Source organism: Aedes aegypti, chromosome 1 (assembly GCF_002204515.2).
Source record: "Aedes aegypti strain LVP_AGWG chromosome 1, AaegL5.0 Primary Assembly, whole genome shotgun sequence".
Taxonomy (NCBI): Eukaryota; Metazoa; Arthropoda; class Insecta; order Diptera; family Culicidae; genus Aedes; species Aedes aegypti.
The window spans coordinates 245,678,536-245,705,852 of record NC_035107.1 but is presented as its reverse complement, the minus strand read 5'-3'; the positions used below and the strand labels follow the sequence as shown (position 1 = coordinate 245,705,852).

General features: G+C 39.2%; 1 protein-coding gene across 5 annotated transcripts in view; it reads right to left on the bottom strand.

The window, feature by feature from the left end:
- LOC110674054 (flocculation protein FLO11) overlaps positions 1–27,317 on the bottom strand; it is a 438,803-nt gene that overhangs the window by 256,813 nt on the left and 154,673 nt on the right. For all 5 annotated transcript variants that reach the window (XM_021837398.1, XM_021837397.1, XM_021837394.1 and 2 more), the window contains exon 2: positions 10,485–10,523. The gene's annotated coding sequence lies outside the window, so the exon portion shown is untranslated. The remainder of the gene's footprint in view (positions 1–10,484; positions 10,524–27,317) is intronic.

Below are 27,317 nucleotides of genomic sequence, written 5' to 3'. Positions count from 1 at the left end.
AACAGCACACAACACAATTTACCTTCGGCCGCGTCGCTTCGCGTCCAAAGAAGCGGAATGTATAGCTATAGTAATCATCTTCGACGTCTTCGTCGAAATCGAGAACTCGTTCCGTTCCTAAAACAGGATTCCCCCCGGACCTTTCCCAGCAGCTAGAATTCATCGAACAATGATACGGGGCTTGTCGCACAATTGGCCGGGCTATTATACAACTGGATCTGGAAACAAACGAAAGAATCCTGTTTCCAGTCTAAGGACAGTGTTGAACAATGCATTTGCAACTTTTTCGAGTAGGCACTAGTGCTCTGATTATTATAACAAACAATAAAGACGCCAGCTGCGCCCGAATGCAGGTCAATTTGGGAATGGAGGCGAAATGTTGTTGTGTTATTTGCTTTAAGGAAGCCAAGGAGTCCTCTGCATTTTTACAAGAAAATACTGGGAGTTTTCAAATGTTACAAATGTATTGTCCAACACTGTATGCACCTACATGGGAAGTAGTTACTAGAGATCGTGTACCGTTTTAACGATCAGCGCACGCACGGCGTGTCCTGAAAGCCGCCTCCTCTTAGCGTGTAATTTGTCCGTTGGATGGATGGACGATCAGCAATGCCATTATTGGTGGTAGCACATGGAGGATGTGTAATATGTGCCGTGTATGAATAACAGATTATGGCACCACATTCTTGAATGGAAACGTGATGCCTTTATAGCTTCTAGGTGTTTTTTTTTCTGTTATTACGCGAGTAGCAGAGGGATCAATGATCTTGAATTTTACGTCGTTAAATATCGGATCGGTTATCAGTATTTTATGTTGAGTTACATCATTTTTAATATCTAGATGTTCTTTTTTTTAAATTCTTTATTAATATCATTATTTCATTTAAAATTTGTTCCAATGTTTCAACATGGGATATTCTATGCAAAATGTAAAGTAGAGAATGTTAGTATGACACTTCATGTCAGAGTTATTTTTATATGAATCGAGAACATTTGAGACATTTTATACGTATACAACCATTCCATGAAAAACCGATCTAGTGGGTCATCGAATTCCGTAAAAATTTGCTATTTTGTTTCTTATCCGAAATAAGGATACATGTGTTTTTGGATTTTTTTGAAAAAAAAAATATAGAACTCTGAAATTTTCATGTTTTTTCATGTACAAAACATTTTTTTTAGAGTTTTATATTTTCTTTAAAGTTGAAATCTCAAGCTTTCATTCCATAAAAGGATTGGAAATCGGTTGAGCTGTTCAAAAGTTATTATTTTTTTAAAAATAAAAAATCTAATGCGCAGAGACCTACAGTGTGTGCCAATGAAAAATGAGTGATTTTTTATTTTCAAAAAAATATACTTCAAAAACTAAAAAAAAACATACATCGCTGAAAATTTGCCACTAAACGTAAAATTTCAACTTTCAAGAAAAAATGAGAACAGCAATAGCCTTCAAAACACGAAAAAACGGAAATTTTTGATTATTTTTTCGTGTTAATACCAATTTTAGAAATTTTATATTTTTCTTGAAAAGTCAAAACCTTTAGTTTTTATTTCGTCAAATAAAAATGAAAAGCGGTCGAGCGGTTCAAAAGTTTGCAAAGTCGAGCGGTTCAAAAGTTTGCAAAAGTTTTCTGATCACCCTATTTCGGAAATGGTCACCCTAATCAAAAAATTCAAAAACATTTGTTTCGGATAATGAACAAAATAGCAAATTTTCACAGAATTCGGTGACCCACTAGATCGGTTTTTCATGGAATGGCTGTATACATATATTGAAAATTGATGCAGATTTAGCTATTACGAAACGTTTTCGAACAATCTGTTCTACAATCGCTATTTGATGTAGTTTTGAAAAGTTCGTCACTTATATTTGACAGCCTAGTTATAATAGAACTTGAATTGGGTATCAAATCTCTTAGCGAAAACCATTTTTATAAACTGGGACTGCAATCTAAGGGCAACTTCACCGGTGGTCCAAATCCCGGGGATATCCGCCAGGAATTCCTTTTAGGATTTTCTACAGAAATTTCTCTGGAGAATTGCATTACGACTTTTCCGGAAGTTTCGTCCAGGAATTTCTCTGGAGAATTGTCTAGAAATTCATTAAGAAGTTCTTTCGACGATTTTCTCTTGAAATTATTTCGTAGACTTTTTCAGAGAATTTATTCGAAAATTGCTACCAGGAATATCTTGGTGTATTTGCACCAGGAATTTCTCCAGAAATTTTCTCCAGGAAATCCTCTGGTGATTTGCTCTAGAAAATCCTCCAGATTTTTTTTTTCAAAGAATTCGTTCGGGGATTTTCTCCCAAGAATTCCTCTAAGATTTTCTCCTTAAATTTGCAAAAGGATTTCCATTAGCAATTCCTTTTGGAATTTCATCCAGAAATTCTTCCGGGCATTTACTCTAGAAGCACCTCCAAAGATTTTTCCAAGGATTTCCTTAAGAAATTCCTCCGGGGATTTTTTTTTTCCTGAAATCCCTTTGGGGATTTTTCAGAGAATTTATCCGAAGATTTCCTTTAGGATTTTTTCTGGGGATTTGCACCAGGAATTTCTCGGAAGATTTCTTCCAGGAGTTCCTCCTCCTCCTCCGTTTAGGGGAATATTTCCAGAGAATTTTTCCGCAGGCTTCTACCAGGAAATTCTTTGGGGATTTGCACTAGGAGTTGCTGTGGAGATTTGCTCCAGAAATTCCTCCAGGGATTTCAAGGATTTTTTCGGGGATATCCCCAACATTTACTCTGGGGATTTTGTTCAAAAACTCCTCCGAAAATTTGCTACATGATTCTCTTTGAGAATTTCCACAAGAAATTCCTCCGGTGGTTTTTTCAAAGAATACCTCTAGGGATCTCCCAGGAACTCCTTTTAAGGTTTTCACAAGGATTTCCTCTGGCGCCGAGGATTTCCTTCAGAGATTTCCACTAAAAATTCCTCCGAAGAATTGTTTTTAAAGAATTCATCCGCGAATTCTTTAAGTGCTCCACCGGGAATTCCTTCGGATTTTCTCCATAATTCGTCCTGATTTTTTTCGAAATACCTCTAGGAATTCTCCAGAGTTCCTCAAGTACTGTCAAACCTCCGAATCGATTACTTAAGTTCCCATCGACTCATGGAGCAAAAATGCTTTGGAAAGTTGTTTGGACCATCATAGTGAACATGAAATGTTGGTTCTTGTTGGTCCATGTGTCGATATCAAATAAAGGAACATCAACTCATGGAAGTGTTACTGTAATTCCTCGGAAATTCTTCAGAGTCATTCAAGAAATTCTTTCGGATTTCCATCGGCAATTCTTCTGAATTTCATCCAGTAATTCCTAGAAAGTTCCTCACGGAGTTTCTTTCCAACAACGGTGGGAATTCGAATTTCCTCCTTAGTTCCTCCAGGAATTTCTTCGGAGTTCGTTAAGCAATTACCCCGGAGTTTCTCTTGAAACGCCTCCGGATTTCCTCCAGAAACACACATCCGGAATTTCTCCAAGAACGCCTCCTAAGTTCCTTCAGGAATAGCTACGTAGCTGCACCAGGATTTCCTTTGGAGATTTTCTAGGATTTTGTCCAGAATTCCTACAGGAATTCCCTTAGAGTTCCTTCGGATCTTCACCGGTGATTCCTCCTGAGTTGCTCCAGAAATTCCTCTGGAGTTCTTTCAGCAATTCTGTTGGATTTTATCCAGCATATCCTTCACATGTTCTCCACAGCCTCAGGAGGAACTCCGGAGAAATTGCTGAAGGAACTCAAGAAGAATTGCTAGAGAACCTACAGATGAATTCATGGAGGCCTGGAACAATTTCAAAGGAGCTCAGAAGGTAATCCAAAGTATTTCCCGGTGGAACTTTGGAGGAACTTCGGAGGATATGCTTGATTAAATCCAGAGGAATTGGTGAGTTTCTGAAGCAACTCAGATGGCATAACCGGTAAAGCACCGAAGGGATACCCAGAGAACTTTAAAGGATATCTTCTAGGAACTCTGGACAAAATCCTAGAGAATCCCCAATAGTAAATCCTATAAAAACAACGGAATAATTCAATAATTCATGAAGGAACTCCGGATGTGTTTCTGGAGGAACTATGGAGGCGTTTTTGAGGAACTCAGGGGTAATTGCTTGACGAATTCCAGAGAAATTCCTGGAGAAACTAAGAAGGAAATTCGAAAGAATTCCTGTGGGAGCTCCAAAAGAATTTCCGGAGGAATTGGAGAATCTTTCCGGAGGAAATCGCTGACTGAGGAAATACTTGTGAAAACCTTATGAGAGTTCTTGGGAGAAATCCCCAGAATAATTCCTGGAGAAATCCCAGCAGAAATTTATAGAGGAAATCACCAAAGTATTCCCTGAAGGAAATCCCTGGATTATTTCTTGGAGGAAATTTTCGGAAAAGATCTTGGAAGAAATCTCCGGGGGCATTGCTGAAGGGAATCCCTTGAGGAAATCCTGGAAAAAATCTCCAGAAAAATTATTGTTGCTAATCTCCCAAGATTTCTCTGGAGGAAATTTCCGGAAAAATCTTTGAAAAATATCCACGAAAGAACTTCTGGAGAAAACCCCGGGAGAAATATCTTAATGATTTTTTTTGGACGAAGTACCCAGAGGAAATTCTGGACGAAATCCCAGGAATTGCTATTGGATATCCCCTTAGTAGTTCCTTGAGCATATCGCCAGAGAAGTTTCTGGAGGAAATGCTCAGACTTGACTTCTTGCTTCTCGAGAAAATTTTCCAAGCAATTCCTGGAGGAAAACCCGAAAGAATTTCTGGACAAAATCCCCGGAGGAATTGTTATTAGAAGTCCCTTGAGGAATTTCTGAAGAAAGTGATCGAACTAGGTTTTGACGAAAATCCCTAGAGAAATTGCTATTTGAAATTCTCGGAGAAATTCCTGGTGTAAATCCCCGGAGGAATTCTTGAAAAAATCTCGGAGAAATTCCTTGAGGAAATCTCCGGAGGAATAGATATTGGAGATCTCCTAAAGAGTTTTTGGAGGGAATTCCCGGAGAAATTATTGAGGGAAATCATTGGAAAGAACACCTGGAACATATCGCCAGAGGAGTTTCAGGAGAAATTCCTGGACGAAACTCCCAGAAGAACTCCTGAGGGATATCCCATAAAAAGTTCCAGGAAGAATTTTTTTTCTGAAAAAAATCCCAGAAAAATTCTTAATTAATTTTTGGACGAAATCCTCACAGAAAATCCAGGCTGAAATCTCCGGAGGAATTGCTATTGGAAATCCCCTGAGAAATTCCTGGATAAATTCTCGGAGGTGTTCCTGGGGATATCACCAGAGTAATCCTTGAAATCTCCGGAGATTCTCCAGGAGAAATTCTAGGTTTAAATCCCAAGAAAAATACCTAGAGGAAATCTCCGGAAAAAATTTCCCTGGAAATAATCCCCGAAATAATGTTTGAAGAAAATCCTGGACGAAATCTCCGGAGAAATTGTTATAAAAATTTCCCTGATTAAATCCTGGAGGAAATTCCCGGAATAATTTTTGGATGAAATCCCTGGAGGAATTGCTATTAGAAATCCCCTGACGAATTCCTGGAAAAAAAATTCTTCACGGATGTTTTGAGGAATACCTCCAGAGGAATCATTGAAATTTTCGTAGAAATTTCTGGAGTGAATTACAGGAGGAATTTTGTGTGGAAATCCCCAGAAGAATTTTATGAAAAAATCTCCGGAGGAAGTTCTGTAGAAAGTTGCCGTAGGAATTCCTGGACAAAATCCCTGAAGGAATTTCTGGATGAAATACCCAGAAGAATTCTTTAAGTAAATCCTATGAGGAGTTTCGGGAGGAAATTCTTGGAGGTGCATCTTAAGGATATACCCAGAGCAGTTCCTGGTGGAATCCCCGAAGGAATTTCTGGACGAAATCCACAGAGTAATAGCTATTGAAAATCCCCTGAGAAATTTTCTGGAAAAAAAACTCCCGGAGGAGTTCTTGAGGAAATCGCTGGAGAAATCCTTGAAATCACTGGAGAAATTCTAGAAGAAATTCCTGGTTAAAATTTAAAGAGAAATTTCTGGAGCAAACCCTGAAAAATTCTCTGGAAAATATCCCCGAAAGAATTTTTGAAGTAAATCTTCAGAGTAATTTCCTAGCTCTTGGAGAAATCTCCAGAAGAATGTCTGGAGAAAATCCCCGGAAGAATTCCTAGATGAAAACCCTGGAAAATATCCTTGTGCAAATCCTCACAGAAATTTCAGGAGAAATTTCTAAGTGAAATTTCTGAACGAAATCCATGGAGAAATTTCTGAAGGAAATACATACCCCAAGGGATTCCTGGAGCGAGTCTCCGGAGAAATTTCTGCAGCAAATCCCCAGATGAATGCCTGAAATGAATCCCCTGAGGGATTCCTGGAGAAAATCCCCTGAGTAAATATTGAGGGATACTCCTGGAGGTTTCCTTGAAATCCTTGGAGGAATCTGTGGAGGGAATTTCCGGAGAAATTCCTGCTGCAAATCCCCAAAGAGCTGGTTGAAGTTCTCTGAAAAAAATCCTCGAAAGAATTTCTGCAGAAAATCCTCATAAAAATTTCTTTATGAATTTCTAGACGAAATCCTGGGAGGAATTGGAAATGCTATTGGAAATCCTTTCCTTTCGAGCTTTTTTGGGAGTTCCTTCGGATTTTCGAAATAGTTCCTCCAAAAATTTAATCGGAGTTTCTCCAGGAATCCTCCAGTTATTCCTTGGAAATACTCCGGAGTTCCACTAGGAATTCTTCTGGAGTTATTCGAAGAAATCACCTAGATTTCCTCCGGGAAATCTTCCAGAGTTTCTCCAAGAAATTCTCCAAAGTTCATCCGAGCAATTCTCACGAGTTTCTCCTAATATTCCTTTAGAGTTCCCCCTGAAATCCCTCCGGATTCCTCCAGGAATTCCTTACTTCGAAAAATCCCTCCGGAGCTCCTCCAACAACTATTCTGGATTCCATCCAGCAGTTCCTCGGAAGTTTCTTCAGTGTTCCACCAGGCATTGCTTTAAAGTTCTTCCATAAATTCCTCCGGAGATCCTTCACATTTCTTTTATGGAGTTACTCTAGGAGACGAAGTTCATCTGAAGCTCCACCGGAAATTTCTAAGCAGTTCTTCTAGAAAAGTCTCCGGAGCTCAACCGAGAATTCCTTTCGAGCTTTGCCGGGAATTCTTTCGATGCTACGTCGTGAGTTCTATCGGAATTCCTCCAGGAATTCCTTTGGAGTTCATCCGTGTACTCCTTTGGAGTTCTTTCGGGATTCTTCAGGGTAATCTATAGTTTAAAAAAATGTAGATCCATTCAAAATAATTCTTTTGGTAATATCTCAACTGCAGCCGATAGCTAGAATTTATTCAAAAAACAAATTATACAAATTAGCAAATTAGCATGCATAAATATTCAAGTTATCTTCAAAAAAGCTATCAAAGTTACTCCGTTTTGCGGTACTTCCATTTGAATTGAAAAAAATCGAACGGCTGCTCGTCGGAAGAAAATGTGAATGAGCTTGATTTGTATTTACCTGATAAGTGTGACTATTTAGAAAGCGTTTGTTAACTTAAAATTAGAGTTGTTGGAGATTCTGACTGGGTAATTCCGACTACGAAAAACGTTGCCGTTTTGCGCGAAGCGCAATTCCATTAATTAGACTTATGGTTGCCCCTGCAATTTGCACATACAAACTTTTTGGTATCTTCCTTCACAGGACAGACGTCCTTAGCGTGAGAAGAACCTCCTCAAATCATGCATTTAGCATCCATGCGACTATATTTTGTACCATGACCCCACTTTTGGCACCGACGGCACTGAGTAGGGTTCTGGTAATTTCTTCCAGGTTTCTGGAAATGTTCCCATATCACACGAACATAAGTCTTGCTTTTTCTAAAGCTTCAATATTATTTAGATCACTTTTGCTAAAGTGAACTTGATAATATTCTTGAGAAAGTCCTTTCCAACGAATGCCAGATTGGATTTCTTGGACTGGGGATAATCCAAGTACCGTTATGCCTCGAAATCCGGACACTTAAGCACCGCACTAACTTCAACATCATTTATAAAATTGATGGTATCTGTTTTCATAAGGTGCAGTGATGTTTTACGACGGTAAATGTTTATTATTTAGGATTATGTATTTTTTCAAAAAACGTTTAAATATGCAAATCCAAGAGATGTGTCTTGCTTCGAAATCCGGACACTTTTATTAAGTTGATTCGAAATCCGGACACTTTTGCTTCGAATTGCAGATACTTCTTTTTGTCGAAATATTTGCATATTTTAAATAAAATTCAACTCACCATCTCTACATATCAGGATTTTGAACTGTTTTCTATAAATAATCACAAAAGTATCGAGTCATGACAAACCCTGAAGCTACCAGAAATGTAAAGGAAGTTTGAGCAAAATCGATTCTCTCACTTCATGGCAACCGTAAGATGCAGTCCAACATGCAATGAAATGTGTAAAGAATCGGTACGCATTTTGTTCTCTAATTTTTTTTTAATAATATCCTGATGCCTACAGCGATACATTTACATCTATAACATACAACTAAAGTTGAAGAATAGTTTTGTGCATAAGTATTATAGTAAAATTCAAATTTACTGTATGAAAAATGTAAAAAATAATCATAGTGTCCGGCATTCGAAGCGTCCTGCAATTCGAAGCAAAGCGGTAAATCATTTATTCCATTTTTGATCTCTTCTGGTGACTTATAGTCACTTGAAAGACCTTTCAAAACAACTTTGAACAAACGTTCAGTTTTGTCGACATAAGTAAAAAAATTATGCTTCTTCTCTTCAAGATGTTTGAGAAGATGTTCACGATCTTTAAGAGTTTCCGGCATTACGTGAGAGTCTCCTTTCTTTACGATTTGGAAGGAGACCTTGATGGAGCTCTCCTGCCCATATCCTCCAAATTCAGAACAACTTACCACGGTAAGCGGCACCCTTTGCTTCCTCCTTTGAATCGAAGAGACAGTGCTTGTCGTCGCAAATAGGCACTGGTGCCTCTATGATCTCTAGATGTTCTGAAGAGGGATCAATGATCTCAAGCTTCCCATCATCAAATTCCGAGCAGCCGGCCGGCCATTCAGTCACCATTTGACGTTGGGTGACTGACGAGTTGAATGCGGCGAGTAAATTGTTACAAACCGTATGCGATCGATCACCATTATCATCGCCCGAAAAAGCTCCGAAGCTGTCAGAAACAGCGGTGAGATGACGATGACTAACCGTCATCCGTATGCTCAATTCGAACCAAAACGGAACGAATGGGTTCAAAGAACGAGCAGATCTTTTCGGGGCGCGGATGACGAGCACAATCGATTTAAGTGCCTGAATGGTGCTGGTTTTGTGAGTGCCAAATTGTTGTTTGTTGAGAATAGTGCGAGGTGCGAGGAGTGTCGAATGGTTCTTTTGACCACTACATCTCTTGACTCTATTGTATTGTATAAGCTCAACATTCAATTGTATCATCCGCGCTCATTATGCAACTCCGGTAGACGAATTGCGGATTTTCTTCGGCGGAATCGGTAATGAACGATCTCGGCTTCCAACAATCATTAAGACCGTAACGCTTCATAATTTGGACGGTGAACTACCATCAAATTCGATTTCTATGGCTTAGATCGCCGTAGATCAATTAGATTAACGCAGGCACCGAGCTCAACACAACACATGAGAGCAAGCTGCGGATCAGGTTCGTCGCCTTATAACCCCTGAGTCATCCAAGTCTCCTACTCTTTCGCAATTTGTTCTACGCACCAAATCAAGCCACGCTTCCCGGTTCATGAAATCGAATGAATTCTCTACGGATTCCACCCGTTCAAATCATAGATTTATGGCACGCTTCAGCAGCGTCTCCAGCAATTTGCTCATCCTCTATTTCCGATAGCGAGCGGCTTGGAAGCAGCACCTGGTGAAGGATACTAGCTAGATGAAATATGCGAGAGAAGTGAGAATGATTGCTTCAACGGGAGGACGGTCCAGCGGGAGATTGATGGCAAGTTTTGATCGGGTGTCTAATTATAGCTATCGGCCTTGAGGTCTGATGGATGGATGGTTGGCGATAGGTGGTCAAATGGTGAGATTTGACTAGAGTACATAGTGCTTAAGGGGAGGCGTGCGGCTATTCTTGATGAGGGGTTCATTGTGGGTTTGATGAACAAATTGGATGAATAGTTGTGGCTTGATATGGAAGCGTTGAGATTCACTTTCAAGCACTCCGTTTGTTAGATGCTTCCGGGATGGCATCATAACGATGTTGGATTATTTCGATCTTATGTGAGGAAATGGAATGCATAAAAACCCAAGGGTTCGTCCAATCGCAGTAAATATTTACAGCTTTTTTATTTGGATTAGATATCCGACTTTATCGATTTTCAGCAAACTTCGTAAAGTTCTATGCTAGCTAGTGTAAGTCAGATGGGACTGACTTGCACTTCACGGCAGCGATTATGAATTATCTTTTTATCGTTTCAAATATGTAACAGTTAAACCATTAATTTGGCGGAACTTACCTTATATATGAAAAATTCGAATCAATATTCAAAAGAGTCCTGAAAAAAAAAAAAACAAAAACTAAAATTAAACTAGTGAATTACTCAGGTTAGATCGAATAATAATAAATCATTCTGAAAAGATTCTCAGAAAATGAAGCAATGAATTCTGTTTGTGATTTAGACGTCTAACGACACAGGTACCGAGAATCCCCGTTGGTTTGACCACTTTAATCTGAATACTTTTTAATTTGCACCCCACTGATCTGTACATCGTACAAATTGAAAACGGTTCAAAAATCATTTAGCTCTTGGAACGGAGTGGAACGTTGCGAAACTAAACACAGAATCAAAACCATACGACCAAAGAGTAACGGTCGAACAGCAATACAATTTGAAAATGAACACTGATTGTTTGTATGAGGTAGTGTTCAAATAAGCGGGGTTTAACGCAATACTAGATGAAACATGCTTCGACAATCTGAAAGCGGTCGTGAACGGTGTCTTCTCTATGCATGACTATCCAAATCATACGTTAAAGGAGATGGAGAACGTTATGGCTAAGTTGCTCATCATTTGATTTGACAGCCATGTTCACTTTGCAGCCTGAAACTTTAAAGTAACACAACTTAGTCGTCATAGCTAATATTGATTCAAGAAAGCATTACTTTATGCGTTTACATGTAGAAAGTATGCTGATACTTTTTCAGCTATGTCACGATTGCGAATTAATGAAAATCAGTTGGTCTTACAACAGATTTTCATCAATTTGCAATCGTGAGATCAATTAGCCACAATCATCTATGACGCGTATAAATTTCAATGACAGCCATCTTGGCGTTTACGGATATGTTAAGAACAGCAGTGCAGTAGTGTTTAGCGAAACGCTGCTTTCCCGATAGATAGAAGGTGCAAATGTTGATGCTGCTGCAAAAATCGGGAAAACTTTAGGACAGCGGTTTTCGTATAGTGCTCCGCGAAGCCTTGGCAGGTGCTCCGCAAAAGTTTTTGAAAATTTGTACCAATACCTTGAAATGCCTCAACTTTTTGCTTTACAATATGGTTTTAATCACACCAACTCATTTAAGGCTATGTAGCTCGTCATTCGTTTCGGCAGTCATGTTGAATTTGCAGCTCACAATTTCAAAGTGATATAACTCATTCAACATAAATAATATTGTTTCAGAAAAGTATCACTACTTGCACTTAAGTACATGCATAAAGTATGTTGATACTTTTTCAGCTATGTCAGTGCAAAACCAAGTGATTTTCTATAATTCGCAATCTTGAGACGGCACTATCATCGATGCCCAGTAAAGTTTTCAATGACAAAATTAAAAAATATTTTGCGAGTTTTATCAAATTCGTGTATATATCCGTGAGTACTGAATTTGTGGCTTAACCACTCAAACAAATTAGTGTAGGTCTAAAAAGGTATTTTTTCGCTAGAGAAACTCACTCAGTTGTTCAAACCAGGCTTGATAATACTACTCAACACAACCAGAGATCGGTAGCTAGCTCTAGCGTGCTGCCTTTGCCGCTTTGTAAGGGAGCGAACAAATGCTAAGTAGAGAGGCCACGAAAAATGAGCGAGGAAGACGCGACACAAAACATAACAGAAAAAAATACATCAAAAATAGTGACATCACAACTCTGCGAGGCTTGTTCTGTTCGGACGAGTCACACAAAAGTTCTTTTAAAGTGTGAGTAAGGGTGAGCATAGAAGCAAGAGAGGAAGTGTACCAAGAAAACAAATCCTCACATTTCGATGCACGCTCATTCGAAATCGCCTCATTTTTGTATCGTAGAGGAGTTTCTGTCAAGCCTAATTAAAACAAACAACTTAAGTTTGGAAAATTTTAAATCAAAGCGTTTTCAATCCATGGATTTTGTCATACAAGATGAAATACCAAATAAAGTTTCAGTTTGATGTCTATTTTTTACTACTAGAGCAATTTTTTTAGATTAGAATTAAAAGTTAAATAAAATCTTAATTAAAGTGAAGATGAAACGAAGCCAAACCTCAAATTTTCTCGGGCATAAATCTTGAACCGAACATCTGTTTGAGCTGGAAACTTGATCGATTAGTTACCAACAATATGTTCTTAGCTTTAACGAATGTTTGATTCTCCAGACTAGAGTTCTTGAAAATTTCTGATCTGGCTTTGAATCATTCTTCAGTTAAATGAATGATTGGCATACTTAAATCTTACTTCGCGATGTTTGATTGAATTATAGTGTCGATTTAAGCATGTTAATAGTTCAGATTTCAAACTAACTCGTGATGAAGATCAGGTGCTCCGAGCAACTTTTTTTTTTCTAAAAGTGCTCCGCGATCCGAAAAAGCTGAAAAGCCCTGCTCTAGGAGATCCTACTTTAGATCGTCTCAAATGTTGCTACCCTTGGCAAACTTCTGGAACACGGAAGACGAACATGGATTGTCGAAGAGGAATTTTGGATTCCAATAAAAGGCTTCACATTTGGACAGTCACTACGAGCGCAGAGAAACGTCCAAGCAGAAGAAAAAAAAACAACTGATAGTGCGCTGAGAACAATAGATGATAAGAACGTGTTCTAGAGTAGCAGTTGGTAGGCTATTGCCGTAGCCCCATGTTAAATGCGAGTGAATAGCTATTTGTGTTCTATACCATTTCCCGGAAAGACATTTCCCGGAAATCATTTCCCGGATACCCCATTTCCCGGAAAGACATTTCCCGGAATGACCCATTTCCCGGAATACCCCATTTCCCGGAAAGATATTCAAGTATTACTAAAATAATGACCGTCAATGAAATCTATTCAACTTTTTTTTTCAATTAGTAAAGGAGGTTAAGGTTTGGGCTAGATGTTTTATTAGATCGAGCATTTTTATGGGTAGGATTTTTTTTCCAAACAATCCGGTGCAATCTTAGTTTAGTCTATGTATATATCATATAAACAAAATTTTCTAGATCTCAAATCCCTTACAACTGTAGACTTACTATAAGACTGAATAATCTCATGTCATTTTAAACCTCTACTATGGTACTATGAACAGTCTGCGAAGAACTTTTCGGTCGATCTATTTTCGTTTTGTTCTGGTAGAGTTATTATTGTCCATACTATTTATATTTTCATTAGACAATTGTCCTTCTTTCGCTGTCTGGCCATTTGGCCAAATGGGCCGTTTGGTCGAATGCCATTTGGCCGAATAAAGAAAAAAAACATTAAATATTTTCAACGCTTATGTGTAAGATTTATAAGTGTTGCCCTGATCTACCAGTTAACTTATCAATTTATATGATATGGTGGATCGCTATATATGAGCTCCAAGAGAATACATAAAACTATCCATTCATTCAGGACGAAGTTGTGAACTCGCATCAAGACTCTAAGTTTATGGTTGATTCATCTCTGGGCTACCAACGGTGTGCTCGGGTTTGCATAGTTTTTGATAGTTTCATAAGATTTTTTCCCTTCTTTTAAACATAGGCTATTCTTTCAACTTGTACTGGTTTCATTACTATTGGCGATGATTTTGGGAATTTTTCCTTCTTTAAATCATTTATAGTTATACTGATATAATAATTGTTTGCATTACACTAGCTTAAATTTTAATAAGAGATTTTTCCTTCTTTTGATCATAGGCTGTTCTTTCATATTTTAATAATTTTCATAGTTAATAGAACTAAGGCTTATGATAAGTTTATAGTCCTAATAAAAATTATACCGAACGACTCGCTGAACACTTACGTTAAAGAGGCTAACTGTTTCTCCGTTGTGAAAAGAAGAAGCTAAACTTGTGGTTGCTAGAAATTATTTAGTTTACTAAGTACTATCAGAAGGATTGAAGCAAATCGGTGCTACAGAAAGACGAATAAGTCGTAAACCGTTTTAGTAACAGTCAAAAGCTGTCTACAAACGCAATACGAAAACCTATGCTGGCAGCTATTAGTGCTTGCAGAGAAGAGAAAAATTGCTTAAATTGACTATTCCTTGAACTAACACTAAAGAGCTGTATATCAATGATGATTTATGCTTCTTTCGGAATAAACTGTTCTTTGAAATTCATTACAAATGTATGCTAACTGTAGTTCATTATTGTTTTCAATTTCGGCCAAACGGCATTCGGCCAAATGACCTTTCGTCCAAATGGCGTTCGGCCAAACGGTATTCGGCCAAATGACCCGGAACCCTTCTTTCATACATAGGCTGTTCTTTTAAGTTGTGTCATGAAAACAAATGGCAATGTTCAGACTGATAAACAAATACATCAACATGAATTCCAATTATAGCTACTGACATTTGCATAGATAATCACCCTTCTTTTGAACAATTGTCGTTCTTCCGAAATATACCGACAGAAAAATGTTTGTCGAGAAGGCTTCTAATATTGAACATCATAAATTTTCCCTTCTTTCAAACTAAGGTTATTCTGTTGAGTCATTGATTTATACACAAATTATTTCACACTAAAACTAGACATATTTGACCAAACCCCCCCTTGTCAATTTAGTAAGGTTTGTGATACTTCCCACAACTCCTTCTCCACCTTTGGAATGAGATATTAGCATGAACTTTATCCTGTTATGTGGGTTTTTGATTAATATCATCTTCTTCTTTTTTTTCTGACATGACGTTCTAACTGGGACAAAATCTGCTTATCGATTCCATGTGCATATTAGTTCCCCCACAGTAATCAACTGATAATATTTTTCGCCTATTGACAAAGAAATTCTATACCCTCGAAAATAGAAGAATTTGCCAACCCGAAAAGATTCTCGATAGGCGGGATTGGAATCCACGACAATTATCTGTGGTCCGCGTTGATCTTTACAAATATTACACTCAGGCAAATGGAGTTGAAATACATACAAACCCTTTATGAAAAGTCGCCATGAGAAATCGGATTGAAATTCACACATTTGCCTTGTCAAACAAGCTTTGAGAACAAAAAATCGAGTCAAAGACCTTGCGCTCTTTCATCTTTCATAAGAAAAATAGGTTTTAATTTTGATAGTCCAGTCGCTTCGTGTAGGGTTTTTGTAAGCCGTTCAGTTCTGGCAGTTCTATCGCAAAACAAAATCCGCGAAAGTTTATTATTGGTGCATTCCGGGAAGTGGCATTCCGGGAAATGGGTTTCCGGGAAATGGGTCATTCCGGGAAATGGATTCCGGGAAACGACATTCCGGGAAATGGTTTTCCGGGAAATGTCATAGAATCAGCTATTTGTGTAAAATTCTGCAATCTTGGACTGATGTCAGCCAAAGTCACTGCGAAAGTTCCACAGTTCTTTCGTCGTCGCGAAGTAGAATCGACAAATAGTCATAGGGAATAGAGATGGGCAAAACGGCTAATTTTAGTGAACGGATCCGATCCGAACCACTCATTTTAGTGAACCAGATCTTTTGAACGGTGCAGTGGCTCAGTGCCTCGCTATGAAAGAGCGAACTGAACCGAACGAACGGAAAAAGAGCGGTTCACTCCCTGTTGCGTGACATCCGTTGCGTTTTTCGTACATTCTTCCCCAGAGACCCACTATATACTCGGCCGATTTCCCCTACCCAAACAGAATGGATTTTAGTTATTGGTTTATAATTTCAAGCGAGTGGCCAAGTTTTTTTTCACTATCTTCCATATGCCTGTATGCAAGTGGGCGGGGCAAATTAGTTGTTTGGCTGTGTATGCTGAGAGCGTGGAGCTGCAGCAAAATGTTGTTGCACGTTTGTCGTAGCGCGCAAAGCAAGGCACGCGTCAAGCGTTATAATAAAGCCGAGAAACGAATGAAGAAAAAGGGGAAAAGAATCAGTTCGTTCTTTTCTGGGACACTTTTTCTAATTCGTGCTGATCAAATGAACCGACTTTCGCCAAAAAAGTGCCACGGATCACTCGTTCTTTTCCGGATCTTTTGAACGGCTCCGATTCTTTTTGCCCATCTCTAGTAGGGAAGCGTATGAATCGGGATTGCAGGATTGACCTCGGATGGCATTGGTTTGGGAGATCTTCCACCGTTGGGGATCATCGGAGTAGGATAGATCCAGCACCAGGCACTATTACGAGTAGAACATCATCATCATCAATATCACCGGTCCTTAACGTGGATAGATCACCTTTTGTGGTACGTTACGTTAAGATCTACCAATCTGAATACTGGTCTCATCTTGTTAGTCGGGTAAGGGTAATGTGTTTTGGTAATTCATGTAATCACGGTAAAAATTCGTTGTTACTGCCGATAGTTTATATTATTGGATCTATTTTACCTTGAAGATGGTAAAATACTCAAAGTTCGTCAGTCTCGAAACTTCACTTTAAGCCAGGACAAAAATCATGAGTACTAACTCAACAGGGAATGTTAAATACTGATAACTCAAGGACTCACGTGTATGCTGATTATAAGACAAATGTTCCAGCTTGATTTGATTTTACTGTTTGTACAAAGCTCTTTTTTGCTAGTATTTTTTTAACTAATCTAAAAGCTCTACATCTTTGTTACATCGTCAAATATCAGTACTACCGATTTGATTCCTCAGAAATAAAATCGATTATGTTTGATAAGTGGTGCTCCTTTGCAGCGATGTAAGCGCGTATGAAGGATTTTTAAATTTTAAAGTTAGAAAACAAAGTTTTTGTTTTTTTACCACATTCGATTTTTCCATCATTTTTTTTAGGAATCTAAACATAAGCTGTACAGAAATCGATACTTCATTACCCATCAATGGAAATGGAGTAATGAAACATGCACATCAAGGATACGGGTAATGCCATAATTAATCAAATAATGGTCGCAATAGCTCATCCGAACAGGAAAAGAAGTTAAAAATCATCGGCTGGAGTCGTTTCACTGAACTGGAAGCAATCTTCCACTCAGAATCACTGGACTGATTATGGCACTATAGCGATCAGAAAAGGAATAAGAACAACGTTTAACGCTATAGATTTCGGGAGATACTCCCTCGTTGAAGAACTGCAAGCTTCCCCGTCGGAGACTATACCGAGTAAACAGAGTTGTGAAACTCTCAAATTATCATTGCTCATGCATGCGATTTTTCACGCTTGACTAGTAACTCACTTAACTCAACTCCTTATACATCATGAATTAATTGGCCCATCTATTTGACTCTTTGGCTTGTATTTTCACAGTTTTTCCACGCGAAGCATATATGCTTTGTGTTTCTGCCTTAAATATGAAAAACCATTATAACATAAATAATAACAATGAGTATTGACGAAATTCCGATTGATTTTATGGTTGAATATTTTTTGACGGCATGATTGTGAGCAAATGATTTTGCATCAATATGAAGCGTGAGTTTTTCGAATCGGATCTCAAATGAGCTTGCTCTTGCAGGAGAACTCAATGATTGAGATGTGAATGTAAGTCTACCAACACTGCCAAGTAATATTGATCGCACCTGCTTCAGCTTAGGGTCGTCAGGTTGCCCATAAACCAGAGGACATCTGGTAAACAGACTTGATCTGACCCTGGCAACTAACAAATCCCCCGGAAGAGCAAACTAACTCTCAGTAGGAACAGGAGCTTCTATACCAGTAGAAGTTGTGCATGTATCTTAAGTAAAGCTCGCTACAAGAATGTAACAAATATTCCCAAAGCTTGCAGAAGATTCCAAAGAGTTCCAGAAGTTACCAAAGGTTTCAAAAGTATTGTCAAGAGATACTCAAGAGTTGTAAGGGGATCAGAAGCTTAATTTTAGCTGTATCCAAAATGCTGAGTCACATAAAATAAAACAAAAAACAGCATGCAATTTATAAATTGAACCAGAAGCTACGGATACCAAACTCATGGGCAGTGTAAAATGCCAGAAAATTTATACTCCATGGCTCCTACAAGATTTTGTAGGAATTGATGTTTATAATATTCCGAAAAATAAATTGTGTAAATTAATGACTGAATAGAAATACTGGACGTAGAATCTTCCAGGACGCCCTCTAAACCATCCGACGCTTATACATTAAGATTACAACTGACATTACCCTCATTGGCCCTGTCAGCACATATCATCCGGACCTCCTACGAGTGGAACCACTACATCCGATTTCAGACCCACCTCACGTTCTTCTTATCTCAGCTAAATATCCTCGAAATACCGAAATAAACGACCACGCATTAGATCATCGCATCACCGCACTTTTCTCCGGTAGGAATTCCGTTTGCGATGCGTGTGAAAGTAAAATGCGCTTCCTGCGCCTACTCCCGGAATGTGACCGTTAGAATCATCAAATATTGCAAAGAAACCAACCACTCCATCCCGCGCCGGTTGTGGCCAATCAAAGTACACGATGACTTGGACCAGGCAATCACGTGCCATCTCTCCTTCCTACCCGCGATTTGGCCATCGCCAACGCATCGTAGAAAATGCTCACTAAGGTGGTCAATTCTCACCATAGTTGCCATTTTCGCATTCGTATATTGTGTGGCAGGCACGATGACACTCTATGCCCAGGGAAGTCAAGGAAATTTCCCTTACGAAAAGATCCTGGACCGACCGGGAATCGACACCTTCAGCATGGCTTTGCTTTGTAGCCGCGGACTCTAACCACTCGGCTAAGGAAGGAATTTACTTATAATTGTTGTAGTTCCACCATTATGGGCCACCCCAGTGCTCACACATCACGTCCGGGCAATTTCATTTCGGGACCTGAACAAAATTGGCACAAACAATTCAACCGATTCCTAAAACGCTCTCCTCTGGCTCTCCGCACGTTTTGGCACACGCACACTGGTCGGTCTGGGAGATAAAGAGGATTGCATCCGGCAGATAGCACACGCGTGCGTTTGTGTGGTGAAATTGATTTGACAGCCACCATCCAGTGGAACACACATCAGTAGACGAGGTGGCGACCAGTGGAGCACAGTGGGCAAAATGCGACCAATAATTGCATTTATTATGTGCCGCTGGATCCATAATTTACTGAAAACCTTTGCTATGTAAAAAATCTCCGGGGAATCAAATAGCTCTAATTTCATCCATCATGCCATCTTCTTCTTGGCATTACGTCCTCACTGAGACAGAGCTTGCTTCTCAGCTTAGTATTCAATGAGCACTCCCACAGTTATTATTTTTATTGCCAAAGTTGACATTTTTGCATTCGTATATCTTGTGGCAGGAACGATGATACTCTATGCCCAGGGAAGCCAAAGGAACTTCCATTACGAAAAGATCCTGATCCGACCGGTAATCGAACCCAGACACCTTCAGGGGCCTTCCTTAGCCGAGTGGTTAGAGTGCGCGGCTACAAACCAAAGCCCTGCTGAAGGTGTATGAGTTCGATTCCCGGTCGGTTCAGGATCTTTTCGTAATGGAAGTTTCCTTGACTTCCCTGGGCATAGAGCATCATCGTACCTGCCACACGATATACGTGTGCGAAAAATGGCACCTTTGACAAAGAAAGCTCTTGGAATCACCTTTTGAATCCATCGACGTGAACTAAGATGATGATGCATGATCTCTCTTATTTAGCCCACTGTGCACCGTTCGGTGTGGGACCAGTGTTGCCAAAAGTACAGATTTATCTGGAAAGGTACAGATTTTCTGATAGTTTTTGGTACAGATTCTGTACGGTACAGATTACAGATTTTCACGAAAAAGTACAGATTGGTACAGATTTTTGGAATTGGCGATTTTCGTAACACAAAATTGAAGAAATGCATGAAATTCGGAACTTATTTTCACAACACTATTATTGAGATATACTGTTTCCATAAAATTTAAAAATAATTATATAATAGGTGAAATTATTTCAATATAAACTATGCTAAATTCCCAAATTATTTAGGATTCTAGGGTTTCTTTGCAAATTTTATGTTGGGTGTGGTACAGATTTTGGGTACAGATTTTTAGAATCTCTGGTACAGATAAAAAAGATTTTTGAGTCTTCGGTACAGATAGAAATGTGGCAACACTGTGTGGGACGACAACGGCGATGCAATAAATATTAGTTTTAGGCAGGTATGAATGTCCAATGGATCACCGGGCACTGAGGAACGCTTGTGTGGCAGCGATATATTTTTGTTTACGATCAAATGGTCAGCCAAAAGCCACCGCACGCACGAAGAGCAGGTGGCACTATTCGATTTGGGGTCCCGGCGATAAACAATTGCCCTTTTTTGGGTAACGGAAAAACGTTTCACCGGCTATCTATTGGTTGGAGTGTCAGAAACGATTGTCGTCCCGATGAAAATGGATTGGTTTTGTTTCGGTGAGGGTCGTGTACAAACATACACAATTTACCACGGGAGCGATGGGACATGATACGAAGAAAGACGACCGCTTCGTGGGAAATGCGTGCCATACGAGCATTTGAGTTGGAAATCGAAAAGGTATTCGCTGGTGGATGTGTGGTAGTCCGATTAGAACCATTTGGTAATAAGTCAACATTGATCTGCAGGTTGTTGGTGAAATCTGTCATACGTATTTTGAACGGTTTGACATTGCACTATAAATTGGTTTGAATATTTGCAACTGATACAACATGTTCCATCTTTGAAGTCCTAAATGTCATTACACATGTAAAAGTTCGCAGTTTTATCGTAAGCTACAAGATGCTCTGAAGCAGGGTTGTTATTAGTCGCCGGATTCGACAGACTATCAGTGACGGTGACGAAAAATAAAAAGTTTTCGTCACTACCTCAGCTCAGCGCAAACTTAGACGCCCAACTACCAGCAACCAAGCACCTCGTCGCGACGAAAAATCTTTGCCGTTTTTCTCTGTATGTGTTTTTGTTGAACATGTTCAGCTTGAATGGAAAGGCAGACAACTAATCGGTGCCAATTGAAAGGCCGACCAAAAAAGGAACTCGCAAAAAAAAAAAAATCTGCGCGCTTTCGGAGTTGAACAAAAAACCTTTAGATTATCGGTAGCACGCGCCTACAGACAGGGCTAATACAACTTCTTGAAAATGTGCTTGCCCAATTGCTAACACAAGACACCTTGTTGACTAGTAGTTTGTAGCTCAGGCTCTCTTTGTCTGCAATTGTGCGCTCAGTGACGATTAGAGGCTTATGTTGGTTCAGTGCGGAGGGGTGATGGGAAGAGTGACGAAAAATATTACTCGTGGACTTTTTGTGGCTTTGTTTCGTCGTGGTCTCCTTGCCAGTCATTGAAGACAAAGAAAATGACGATCTTTTACGCACTGAATATTTTTCTCAAATTTTCGTCATCGGTCAGTGACGAAACCGATGGTTACCAACCCTGCTCTGAAGATCACATCTCTAAATAGTGCTACTCTATTGCCAAACCAGGATAGTTCTAAATTCTATACCCTGTTTTTCCTCTTCTAAAAACCCTTCTACGATTAATTTGGTCTTAGCCGAGTCTAGTCACCGTTTTAGCCAACTGGTTACTCATGCTGATTTTGATTCTGATCATGTCCCTGTTACATTTCAAATATCCCATGAAGCGATTCTCAATTCTATCAGTTCTACTTTCAACTATTTTCGAGCCGACTGGAATTCTTATGAAACATACATCAAAAGTAATCTGGATTTTTATTTTTTTTTTGCAAACTAAACTTGATGTTGACAATGCTATTGAATTTTTAACAAATTCCATTGTTGAAGCAAGGGGTATAGCAGTAGCAAAATGTGAATAGAAATTCGCACCAGTTGTTATAGACGATGATCTAGTACTCTAAATCAGCCTTTAAACCCTGCTTTTAAATTGAAAAAAAAAGTCTATTCAGAAAAAAATGAAATCAACTAATTGAAACATAATCTCACAAGTGTACTATGACTTTTAGCCTTTTTGGAAACTATCAAACATTTTGGAAAAGCCTCGAAAGCCAATTGCGACTTTGAGTAAGGAATTCAGAATATCATTCACCAAGTGTAATGAAGCTCGAAATCTTGCTATTGAGTTTAGTCAAATTTAACATAAAGGTGCTCGGAATTTCAAAAGCATTCTCAATAGAACGTTTTTGGTAATTCTTGCGTACTAATTTGGAGGGAGAGAGATGTTTTATTTTAATAAATCATACACATGAAAGCCCCCGGTAATGATTGCATTTTTACATTTTCCTCAAGAAACTTCCAGAAACTAGCTTGGTTGATATGTTTCACGAGTATTTTCGGTTGACATATTTTGCTGAAAAATCAACGAAAACCGGTTTGAATTTTTCCGGCATTACTTTCTTTATGGGGCAGAATCTGCTCTCAGGCTTCCATGTATTCACAAAATAATAAATTGGCTTTTTTACTACTTTTTGAAATAAAACTTGAAATTCTACAGGCTGAGTATTTTTCATTTAATGTGCACACAATTGATTCGACTTATAATCACATATCTTCTAGTGTCCTTCTCCAAGCAAAACATCTCACCGCCATCGAAAATATTTTGACGATGCGTCACTAGAACGAGTTGATCCCTGATCCCATATCTTGTTGAGAGGGTGAGATCATAACGATGACGACTGATGCCGCTATAGTTGTGCCTTCTAACACAGACAGTCCGATATGAAATTGTTTGTGAGATGTGACTCCAATATTTCTACTGACGATGACAGTAAAGAGGCACGGAACTAGATAAGGTGGTGGACCTTAATCTCTTCATATGAGACTTAAGTTGTAAGTCAAAAGTTGTTTCATCAATAATGCGTTGTTGTATCACGACTATAACCGCTAGGAGTCTGTGTGCTTTTCATTTTGTTACGGTTTTGCATAAGGTGACGTCCATTTATTGAGTGACGCTAAATTTTGATAAACTATAACTTTGATGCTATGATTGCATTCACACAAAAGGCGAGTTCTGCAACCAAATAGACCTCATTTTATTGAACGGCCGATATTTTTTGGATGTCATCGACGAGAGGACCTTCAGAGGTCGACTCTAATCACTATCTCGTTTTCAGTAAAATTCGTGAACAGTTGTCCACCGTGACGAACACAAGAGCACAGCGACCATTGCATTTCAATATCAAGCGCTTATCAACCTTCTAGCAGTCAAATACCCCCGGAAGCTTTAGGAGTGGATAAGGGAAACCAACGTAGACGACAACCTCAACAATTTGATGAGGAGTGCCAGAATGTGCCGCATGAGAAGAATGAGAGCGGTACAAGGAAGCAAGAGCAGCCGAGAAAAGAATTCCCCGCAGTGAGAAAAGCAATTTGAAGAAGATATGGTCGGCGTTAACCTGTTTTCAAGCGTCTTGCTGGGTAGTGCTTCGTAAAGCCCAAGCAGGACAGTTCAGTTTTGCGTCGTCCGCTAAATTTGGCTCACGGTTTCGCGCATGTTTTCGTCGCCGGAGATTTTTTTTTTTTCCTGTTTTCAAGCGTCTTGCTGGGTAGTGCTTCGTGAAGCCCAAGCAGGACAGTTCGGTTTTGCGTCGTCCGATAAATTTGGCTCACGGTTTCGCGCATGTTTTCGTCGCCGGAGATTTTTTTTTTTTTCCTGTTTTCAAGCGTCTTGCTGGGTAGTGCTTCGTGAAGCCCAAGCAGGACAGTTCGGTTTTGCGTCGTCCGATAGATTTGGCTCACGGTTTCGCGCATGTTTTCGTCGCCGGAGATTTTTTTTTCCTGTTTTCAAGCGTCTTGCTGGGTAGTGCTTCGTAAAGCCCAAGCAGGACAGTTCAGTTTTGCGTCGTCCGATAAATTTGGCTCACGGTTTCGCGCATGTTTTCGTCGCCGGAGATTTTTTTTTTTTCCTGTTTTCAAGCGTTTTGCTGGGTAGTGCTTCGTGAAGCCCAAGCAGGACAGTTCAGTTTTGCGTCGTCCGATAAATTTGGCTCACGGTTTCGCGCATGTTTTCGTCGCCGGAGATTTTTTTTTATTTATTTATTTATTTATTTTTTTTTTTTCTCCTGTTTTCAAGCGTCTTGCTGGGTAGTGCTTCGTGAAGCCCAAGCAGGACAGTTCGGTTTTGCGTCGTCCGATTGATTTGGCTCACGGTTTCGCGCGTGTTTTCGGCTCCTAAGATTTTTTTTTCTGTTTTGGAGCGTCTTGCTGGGTAGGTATTTGGAAGGCACAAGCAAGACGGTTTGTTTTCGGGACGCCAAGAAGTTTTGCTGTCAGTATCAGTTTTGTGTTCAGTCGAGGATGGATTACCAACTGGTGAGTTCGTTTCATTCTTGTGATAATACATATTTTCTTGAAAGCGTAACTTTTAAGTAATTTTAAAACAAACTTTGTATGGTTCGTCACTATAAGTGTCGGCATTATGCTTTTTTCTTATACAATTTCAATATACATATATTTGTCTCTTTTATACGTTATTAAAAATTATCTTTTGAATTGTTCGACATTGTGAATGTTGACGTATTTTTTAAAACTTGTACCATATCGAGACAAAATGCAACGTAATACTCATATGTAATTTTCAAACAAACTATGTATAGTTCGTCACTACAAGTGTCGGCATTATTCCTGTTTCATATAATTTAAAATATATACATGTAATTTTCAGTTTTCGTCATTAATAAAAACATCTTTTGAATTGAGTAGTGTTTGATCCTTCGACCTTGACACTTGCTCCTGCTGGGGCGGGTGATGAGGGCAGGATCAAAAATGTCGCGCGTCGGTAGTGAAGCGGTGAAAAAGTGATCGGTTCGTAAGTAGTGTTTGATCCTTCGACCTTGACGCTTGCTCCTGCGGGGGCGGGCGATGGGGGCAGGATCAAACTTGTCGCGCGTCGTTCGCTCAGAGAAATGAAAAAGCGCCGCGGATCGCTAGTAGTGTTTGATCTTTTGATCGCGTCGCTTGCTCTTGCGTGGGCGAGTGACGAACACTTGTTCGGCGTTTAATGCGATTATCGAATTATTTCGCGAATCCGGTTAGGCGTGATTATATCATGGCTCGCATCACCAAACATTGGTGACTCCCAGATCTTTACCTTATCCCACTAACCCAATATCCTCTCCATGACAACCGTGGAGATGCAGAGGTGATCTCGGTCTCTAGTAACAACGGTAGTCACACTAACATTCCTTCCCTTCCCCGATGACCGTAAGGACGTGGCCGGCGCCGTTATTGACTTTTAAATTTGAGCTCTCGATTTGTGCACATTGAAGAATGGTAAGCTAATCCCAAGCCCCATTCATTAATTCCCTGTGCAACTTCGATTGTTCTGGTCAATCACGGAGTAGCAACTACGAATTGTACAGTCATCTATGCTTATGCTATGCTATGCTTGAAGAAGATATGGTCGGCGTTAAGTCAGAGGGGACCAAGTACAGAACGTAATAAAATTGGATTACACAGCGCAACAAAAATTACATTTTTGCGTGTCTCAAGGATCAAATTATGTGTCTCAAGTAGATTTGGGGTTGCTGAATCTGATGCCGTTCTCGAAAATTTCCCAGCACGTCACAATTTTTAGCTACAGGTCGCCAAATTTGTATAAAACATTGGTTTTATTGATGTTTACCTGAAATTTGAAGTATATTTCATCGCTCTTTTTTGTGATCTTATCCACCAAGCATGCAAAAGAGGACTTAAACTTTCGTTTTAGATATACTTTGGTAGAAATTTCACGTTAAAATTTAGATTAAACCGATCTTTTTCAACATGCTTGCAGTCTCCATACAAAATTCTTCGTTTCTTTTATATGGCAAAACACAATACTTTTCTAAACCATAAAAAAATAACTTTTCCGCTTCAAAAATATTATAAACTTTGATGATAAGTATTGTTATACACATAAAGTTTGAATTCTGTGGCAAATTAAGCAAATAAATTGCCTTACAAGCTGGCAAACTTGCATGCAAGTTGGCTGAAATAGTCAATTTTTACATTTTCAACTACCAATATCTCAAAAACTAGACGTGCTGTGATATTTCTGTAAACGGCAATAGATTCAGCAACCCTTAATTAAGTAAATAGAGGTATTTTGATGCCGGAGACAAAAACGTGTTCCGCAGTGTTATTCTCTCACTAGATGCGAAATTACCTTACATTCGTTTCTCTTTGATCAGATTTGATGAATGCTGTAAACTGCGAGAGATATGTTATAAATTTACTTAAATCAATAAAAATCGATAAAAGTAGAAATAAATCAATAAAAAACGATAAAAGTATGCAGTTAGAATGGACCAAAAGCTTATTACCATAACAGCGAAAATGATCAACGCGCTGAGCAATGCGAGGAAATGAAAAACCTTTGACGAATTCCATGTCAAATCGGTCAGTCACAGAACTCGGCCATCTTCGATTTGCAGATGATTTTGGTATAGTAGAATAAGTGTTTATAAGGAACATGATCCAATTCGGACCTAGTAACAGTTTTTTGGCCATATCTTCTCAGCACGATTGGAAAATTATAGAGCGTTACACTTTAAGCCAATATTTCTTAAAGTAGACGAAAAAACCGAATTTAAGTAGTACTATACCATTTAATTCCACTAGAGTTTGTATCCTTTGACAGATACGCGTATTTCGACCTCAACTGTAATGCCGTCTTCAGTGTCGTGTACTTAAGTCGAGTCTGAAGACGGCCTTACAGTTGAGGTCGAAATACGCGTATCTGTCAAAGGATACAAACTCTAGTGGAATTAAATGGTATAGTACTAAATTCGGTTTTTTCGTCTACTTATAGGTATTCTACTAAACAGCCTGGAGATTTATTATCAATTTTTCTCAAAATATGACAAATGTCACTTGATCCACTTTGACGTAATGCCGACCATATTATTACTGGGGCGAAAAACAGCCTGGAACAAAATAATATGCGGAGCTTTAATGAAACTGTCAATGGCGTGCGGAGAAAAATAACAGCACCGTTTCCCATCATGTGCAATGACCGTGATGATAACTTGCTGACAGACAAAACCAAACCATGGAGCGCAATCCCGATGAATCGCAAACGGTTGAGATAAACCGAAATTCAAAAGAATCACGGAGCGGAGAAAGAACCAATCCGCTCGCGTTC